A 7,443-nucleotide genomic window follows, 5' to 3' on the forward strand; every position below is an offset into this window, starting at 1 on the left:
TATTGTTTGATGAGATGTACATCCAGAAGACGTCTCACAAGACATCTTTCAATCGGTTTGAAGGTCCTGTAAAATAATGTGGCATGAAGGGGTGGAATCTTTGAGAATAAACATATGTGTTCATGGCTAGAGGCATTAGGACGTCATGGGAACAGCTTCTTACATATTTTCGGTGTGTGTGAATGCCTTTTTAGGGCTTTGATTAAGAGACGTACTTGTGCCTCGAGACAATATCGGTCAAGCCCTTTGCACCCTCCTTGATGAAAAAGTAGGCAATTCGCAATGATACTGTATATGATGAAGTGTTTTTCTTCTTCACACGAGTTAGGCTTCATTGGTTTGCGAGGCAAAGAAAGGCTGAATTTTGTAACGTGGCCGCTCATGCGAAGGCAGCACACAGGCACAACGGGTATTTCAGTCTATTCAGATGTCCGACGTTAAATTGCGGATGTTTAGCAAAGGGTTGTTTTGTGGCATGCATATATTTCAGTTGCGTAATATTTGTGTTGATGGGAATCTTACTGCTTTGGCATGATGTATGCAAGCTTACTGCTATTTGTAAGCAGATCCTTCCACCAAATACCATACGCTTTCATGTTATAGTGTATTTGTACATAGTGCTGTCAGTAATTGTTATGGAGACTCCTACGCGTTCGTTTCCATGCGGGCTGTCCTTCACAAGTATCCCCTAATTCACTGGGCACATAGCTGTGCACAATTTTTCTTGCAAATAACTATGCGCACGAAAAAAGATGTGTGTAACAGTACACGCTTTGTTATGTGCCTTTTTCATCTTCAGGCTTGGCCGCACTGCTGCTGCAACATGCTACTTAGTGTTATTATTGGAAATGTATATTCCTTCTTATTTTAAGGCCTTCTGTTTTGTTTACTGCACCATGTTGCTGCTCTATCACGTCCGAGAACTGACATTAAACTGCTGTTTCGTCTCCGATACTACATTCTGCCTTTGTGTTTTTCGTGTTGTACTACTACTATGGCGCATCTGTTTACTGCACCATGTTCTTCAGGCCAGTACATGCCTGAAGAATGAAGGTGGATGTAAGTAGCCGTATAAAGCTGCATGCCTTTACATGACTCGCACTGAAAGGCAAGGCCAACGACGACGGAGACGGAACGATGTTCGGACACGACGGCTAAGAATAGACTCTGTTCAGCATCAATAGTTGGCTTAACTTGGCAGTTAAATTTTCAGTCGACTTAAATATTGCTCCTGAACCATTACGGGCCCAATTGTTTGCTGATTTGGCCGAGCATCGTTCAGTCTTCGTCGTCGTTGGCCTTGTCTTTCGTAATCTACAAGAAAAAAGATTCGAAATTCTCGCCAAGCGTACCTCGATATGACGTCATGTTTTTGTGACGAAGAATTGACGAAGAAAAGGATGTACGGCTGCTGGTGCATACCAGACGTCCCGAAATGGTGGTGAAGCCAGCCCGTGATTCCTGGAACGTCGGTAGTCCGACTAAGACGGTGTCGTGGAAGGTGTATTGAACTCCGCTGATTAGTCCTCCGTGATCAGCTCTACATCAACGTTGAGTTCGAATAAGGATTTCAGTTTCTGCTTTCATCGAGCCCTGATTCTTTCCTCGTTAATTGCTTTAAAGAGCCACCCTAATCGCTTCCAACTTTATTTAGGCTCATTGCTGACTATCGCTTTGTTTTTAATTTGTGCTGAATATTCCTCAATAGCTAGTGGTGTGGGATGGACTGGAGACAGGTTGTCATCACAGATACCAAGGACTGCATCACATTTGTTCAGCGCTAAAATTCATAAAATGTTATTTGCGTACTACACACTGTACATTTTTTTATTTTGGACTTGAGAAAGCATGTAAAATGGCTTCGACGCGAATAAAATTTTGAGACTTTTTCAGTTCACCTGCGGATGAAATGTGTATGTACTTCTTTGTAAGAATGTGCCGTCACCGAGTGCTAGCACCTTTGCTTTTTCAGATACTGTAGTAGGCACATGTTGTGCCATGTTGCAATAGGTCTCCCAACCTGAAGTTTCCAGGCTCGACAGCAGCGGTACGAGGCGAAATTGCCGGGAGCCGGCCGGCAGCGGAGTCGCGGCGTGCGAGCAGTGCCCAAACGTGCGTCACTCGTATTATTATTCAGCTGTTCGCGATTAAATCTGTTCCCCTCGTCATCACGAAAACTAGAGGAAGCCATTACTGTTGGCTTGTGCACTGTGAAAACTACATACGAAACGCACAGAACCGGGATCCGCCGGTCAGATTTTGCCGCTTCTTTGGCAAGTGGTATGCATGAGAAGCTAAGGTACAGCGTGGATAACTGTGGTTCGTAGAATCAAGCGTCTCCTTCGCTGTAGTGTCAGTTTAATTTGTATCGCGTTGCAGTACTAGTAATCGCAGCTGTAAGTCAGACTGATTCCAATATGACTCTCTTAAACGAAAGCTTGCATGCCCAACTAGGACCGACTCGCTTGCAGTTTTTTACGCGTTAGAAGGCAGCGCGCTTTGCTGGCAATGTTAAATGAATTTGACAGGGCCACATAATTAGCAGGATGTAATTACCTGATTACAGGATGTAATTACCGCGGCGCTTGTGCGCATTGCTTCCCTCCTTTTCCGCTGTGCTTTCCAACTTACTAAGACACTTGGCGACCGTTTCCGGCTGTATTTAGAGTGCGTAACATCACTGGATTGCTGGATTTGCTTGATAAGTTCACAGATAAAACGACCGTTATGTAAACTATTGCAACGTCTGCAGTTGCGAGGACTTGGAAATTTATAATTTAGCATAAATCACAGTTAATCTATATTCCACAATTTCAAAATAAATTTCAGTAAACTACGTCTAGACAAGAGCGCAAGTATACACCTGCGGACAAAAATAGAGCGGAGTCTTTACACCTGCGCGGCATGTTCGTGCGTATTATTTATTACGAATCCACTCTGGTGGACGATATCGGCGATACTGCAGCGCGTGCACACATGAACGCGCGAGCTGGAATGTCACAGCGAGCTGAACCGCACTTATATACGCACGAGCCGCTGCGAAATTTGTTGTCTTATCAACGCCTCTGCTTCACTAGGAGCACGAATGTAAATGCAGTAGATGTCTTCATTTCGAGTGATCTGTCGAACCACATCTGCAATACTGCTACTGGTTGCGGCAGAACGTTTAAATAAAGAGTTGTTTTTCTATGCCATATAAGTCTCTTCATTAAATAAGGTCATACAGATGAAATAAGGGTATTGTAAAATGCTAGCAATTTAATGTAACTTATAGTTGCTTGGGAATTAAATCTTTACGCTCTCCGAGCATGTTAAATGAACGCTGCTTTCGCGTTGCAGGGACAGTACAACTGGACGCTATTTTCTAGTGCGCGTAGCACCATGTCAGACATCCCGACACTCATTTCGCAAAATTATTACTTCGTACTCTTCTCCCCATTTCTAACCTGACTAGAAGTCATCCTTTCACACAGCCCAAGACGCCACTACCGAAACGAAACGCATTTTGGCCTCTTCCCTTAATCCTCCTCTGGCCGCCAACTCACCCGTGTTTGGATACGCCGCTAACAGCCCCTTAAACGGATTATCAGCAGCCTCGCAACCTGGACCTCAACGTCCTTCTAGATTCCCTCCATAGACATAACCTAACAGTGTGCGGCACTTAACAGTACAAACTGGAAGCGAATGTGCGACGTGATTAATTAACACTTTACTGAGAACAATCACGAATTTCTTCGGCTCATTGGTTCTTAGCCTCTTCCAATCATTACAATTTTACAATTTTTATGACAGATAACGCCGTACGGCACGTTGTGGCTCCATTTGGGCTTCTAGCACTAAGGAAATACAAATATACACGACACAGAAAGCGAAGCGTTATTGGGAATGTATTATTAACATTCTGTAGTTCTGTGCACAAACAAAAAAACGCATAAAATTTTCACAATTTTCGATGAGTTGCGGTTTCCAAAAGGGGTATCCCAGTTTATGCACACACACTAGACTTCTCCACTCTAAGGCTACACAGGGTGCTTTTGGATTAGAATAATCACAAATATAGCTTCTTCTAGACACACCACTCCCGCGTTCGCTTTTTAAACACAGGCCGTGTCTATTACATCCTCCTAATATCTGCACTCTGCGAAATTTCGAATGGCCCTTTTGTTTAGGCGAAATGACGCCTCAGTTCTACCTTGTTCAGCCGAACAAAGTAAAGGTAAAGAGGCAAAACAAAACAAAAACAATAACGCTGGCTGGCCGTAATAGCTTAGTCAAATATCTAACTTTATCGAACACAGATAGCAAGCGCGTAAATGAAAGCCAAATGCAGAAAATTAAGCTTTACATGTTTTGTTTCCTTTTTTTTTCCCCCAGTGATTGGAGCCTTCCAAGCTTTCTCCTTCGTCGCCGAGCGCGCCACCGATTAAAATATTAACCGCCGAGTGACGTTCACAGTGACGGCCGCGAACCGTACACAGGTGTCCAATGTACCCCGATTCTACCCTAGCGATCCGGGGAAGCAGGATGGCTTTGACTTAGAGGAGAGCGAGTGCGTTGCTTTGGAGGCGAGCGTGGGAGCAGGGGATGCAAGATGAGATCGGAAGCGGACTCAGATTCTCTGGGTGTGCCGGTTGCCGACGCCCCGGCAGCGAGGCGCCGACGTTAGGCGCTTGGCGAGCGCGACCGCGGCGTGCGCGGGACAGATACCGTATTTTCATCCATACTGTACACAATACTTACAAAATAATCAGCAAGCTTAATTGGAGCGTTTACGTGGGGCGAGTGATTTGCGCTCGTCCTAGTAAAGTATCAGTGCACACATTGACAACTGTGCGAGAATGTGAGAAGTTTATGGTTTTATGTTCGAATATATAGTCGCTTCTGTACTTCATATATTTCTGACAGTTGGTAAGGCTGGTCTGGTAAAGCTTTTTGAACATTAACCTCATTTTGATTGACGAAGCTTATTGCTAACGGTATACGTTTTAAAGCTTTAAAGCTATGCTTCACCAGGAGTTCATCTCCATTCTTGAATAATAAACCGGGACAAAAGTGCTCCAATGACAGCGGAAAATATGGATGGTCCGAGATAAGGCACGAAAGGTTGTAAGACTAATTCTATCTCAATTGAAGCTACATGTGGAACTCACCATCCCATATTGCGATCATATTTTCTCAATTACTGGCGAGGGTATAATGCGCGCGAAAATTACAATGACTTGAGCAAGAAACCAGCCGTGTACCCTTTCACCGAAGGGAACTGGGCGATGCGGAGGAGCACGTGCCTTTAGGTGATGTCATACGGCTCACCACATACGCACGAAGTAGTTGTGGCGTCGAACCACGCGTGGTTCTTCGTTCCATAAAAGGAATTATCGATGCTCCGGTCATGTTTGCGAAGCCTGAAGCGCAAGAAAGGTAGGCGCGTGAGATAGACACAGTACGAAGCGCTAACGTTCAACTGGAATTTATTTGGAGCTCTTGAGATCGTGTATCGCGCTGTTCGCCGGAGGAGTCCCACCTAGTAGCCCGAGCGTACCCAGCAAGCGGTGCCGTCGATGCCGCCACAGCGAGGCGACGTCGTGGCGCGCCAGCCGCTTGCACCTGTAGCCGCGGCGGCCACACCACGGGGTTGCGTTCTCTTTCAACACAGCCACAACGCCATCCGAGACGGGCATCCAAGGTCGGGCGATGCGTGCCGCCGCGATGGAAGCGCTAGACCACACTCCTCCCTTCGTTCGTCTGGGCCCGGCGCCGTCACCTGACCGAGCAGTTGTTTACCTCCGGGCGAACAGACCTGCAGAGCTCTCAAGACTGCTGCGCACTCCGATCTGTGTTCGTGTGTGAAAGATAAACCCTAATGAAATCCCCCCAAGCAACGAAGTTGGCCCTGTTAGCAGACACTCAAATAAACAAGAAGAACTAATTTATTGAGGTCGCATTAGGAAATTAAGTGGATGTCAGTCCGCAAGAAGAACGCGCCTGTGCGAACTCCGCTGTTGCGATGCGTGTTCGTTCTATCGCTCGGTCCAGCTTCGACTGACTCTCTCGGTATTCACATTTCACACCTTCACATTGTTCTTCCCACGGTTGAACCCCTGGTACCAAGACCCCGCCGGGGTGGCGCAGTGGTTACGGCGCTCGACTACTGTTCCCAAGGGCGCGGGATCGAATTCCGGCCTCGGCGGCAGCTTTTCGGTGGAGGCGAAAAGCAAGGCGTCCGTGTGCTGTGCGATGTCAGTGCACGTTAAAGAACCCCAGGTGGTCTAAATTACCGGAGTCCTCCACTACGGCGTCTCTCATAGCCTGAGTTGCTTTGGGACGTTAAACCTCACAAACCAATCCCTGGTACCGGCACGTACACCAGTCACACACACGTCAGAGACGGCTCGCCCTCTCTCCTCACGTGATCTTGCTCTGTGGTTTCGTGTGCTGCGCCGACGGCCGTGAGAAAGTTCGTTTTAGCCTTGGCTGGGTGCGGTGTCGGATAGCGTCGTCAGCGTTCGATGGTCAAGGTAGACCATGCCTAAACGGGCGCTTTGGTCGGCGTAGTCGGCGTACCGCTGACATCCCTATCCACCTCTTTGACTTTTCCAAACGCCAGCGCCGAGGAGAGGAGAGCTGCGTTCAGTCATTCCTCTGCATGCTACATTGCTTTGACGAGTTCACGTCTTTCTGTGCTCTTTTTTTCTGTGTTAAGAATGAGAATACCTTTCTCTTATGAGCCCATGTCTCCTTTTTGCTGCTGAGGGCCAGCCCCTCTGCAGACCCGCACCACAGCTACCGGACACTCGAATTGCAACAGAGCGCAGAGGAAAGCGTACCAAAAAGGAAAAATGAGATAATCACGTACACGCGCATGCCAAGACCATCTAGAAAAATGATTTCTGTTTCTGACAAAAGTCCTGACGCACACAGCTGCATTGCTGCGATTGCAACGTGCCTCGATTATTTCTGGCATGCATCGCATCCTGCTGCTTGCCTAAAAAATGCACTCCCCGAACAATGGCTGGCAGGTTTACTATAGGGCAGTCACGTCTATATCGTCGAAGGTCCATATCTTCGTCGGTTATCAAGCGCCATATTTAAAAATGGCGCCGAAATCCGGAGATAAGAGGCATGCAAAAATGCCCATTCTAGCGGAGAACATGCATGCGTGAAGAGCCGCGTGAATCTGACTTCCCATACCGCCCGCGTTGTTTCTTAGAGGCAAAAAGAAGTGACACACTCGTCTACTGGCGGCGATAAACAAAGAGCATGAGCAACGGACACGTCATTATCAGTATCGGGACATTGTGCGGACCGGAACGAACACGCCATGCTTGTTTTTGAAAACGAGTAACGTATGTTCTAAGTTCGAGTGTGATAGGCGCATTGCTCTCGGTTTGTTCTCGAAACAAAATATCTTATTCGCAAACCAAAGCAAGATCATTGCACAGTTTT

This window comes from Amblyomma maculatum, chromosome 9 (assembly GCF_055883805.1).
Source record: "Amblyomma maculatum isolate TAMU_Amacu chromosome 9, ASM5588380v1, whole genome shotgun sequence".
NCBI lineage: Eukaryota > Metazoa > Arthropoda > Arachnida > Ixodida > Ixodidae > Amblyomma > Amblyomma maculatum.